Raw genomic sequence first — 627 nt, forward strand, 5'->3', positions numbered from 1 at the left:
TTAGATCCAGCCAGCGCAGGCCCTTCCCCCCAAGCCGACCACCAGCAGTGTCATCAGACCGGAGTCAAAAACCAGGCATCCGCCGCGGGTTTTCACAATAAAAGTCGTGTCAAAGAACTTCTTACGCTGTTTTGTACGAGACAGAGGGGAGTAATTGATAGGGTTATAGAGATTATATTGTAACATCAACTTTTGCCTCTCAGGTGATTATTATCTTAACATTTTAGTAATTTTTATTGTCAATAACATTAGAGTCAAAGAAAATTGAAACACACAGCCCCAACTACAAAATGTATGTGACATGCCCGTAGCTCTCAAAACATTTTTTGTAGAATTTCAACCCAATTCAAAAATGCATCATTCCTTGCCTCAAAAAGATGACAGCTGGATGAATATCTATGATATTATATTTTTAAACTTTGCATGTAAATAAAGGTTATTATTTACATTAACTGAGCTAAGGCATCATCTGGGGACAGAGGTAATGTCCAAGGATGCACCTGGTGCTGTAAAGTAGCTTGACATTCATTTGTGAATACCCATCAGACCTGACGGGACATTAACAGGCACTGACTGAGGGCGTATTTTACTTGTATCCAAATGTAAACCTATCCAGAAGTACACAGT

Source organism: Seriola lalandi, unplaced genomic scaffold, assembly GCF_002814215.2.
Source record: "Seriola lalandi dorsalis isolate HSWRI2012SDOR001 ecotype SW California unplaced genomic scaffold, Sedor1 jcf7180002054767, whole genome shotgun sequence".
Taxonomy (NCBI): domain Eukaryota; kingdom Metazoa; phylum Chordata; class Actinopteri; order Carangiformes; family Carangidae; genus Seriola; species Seriola lalandi.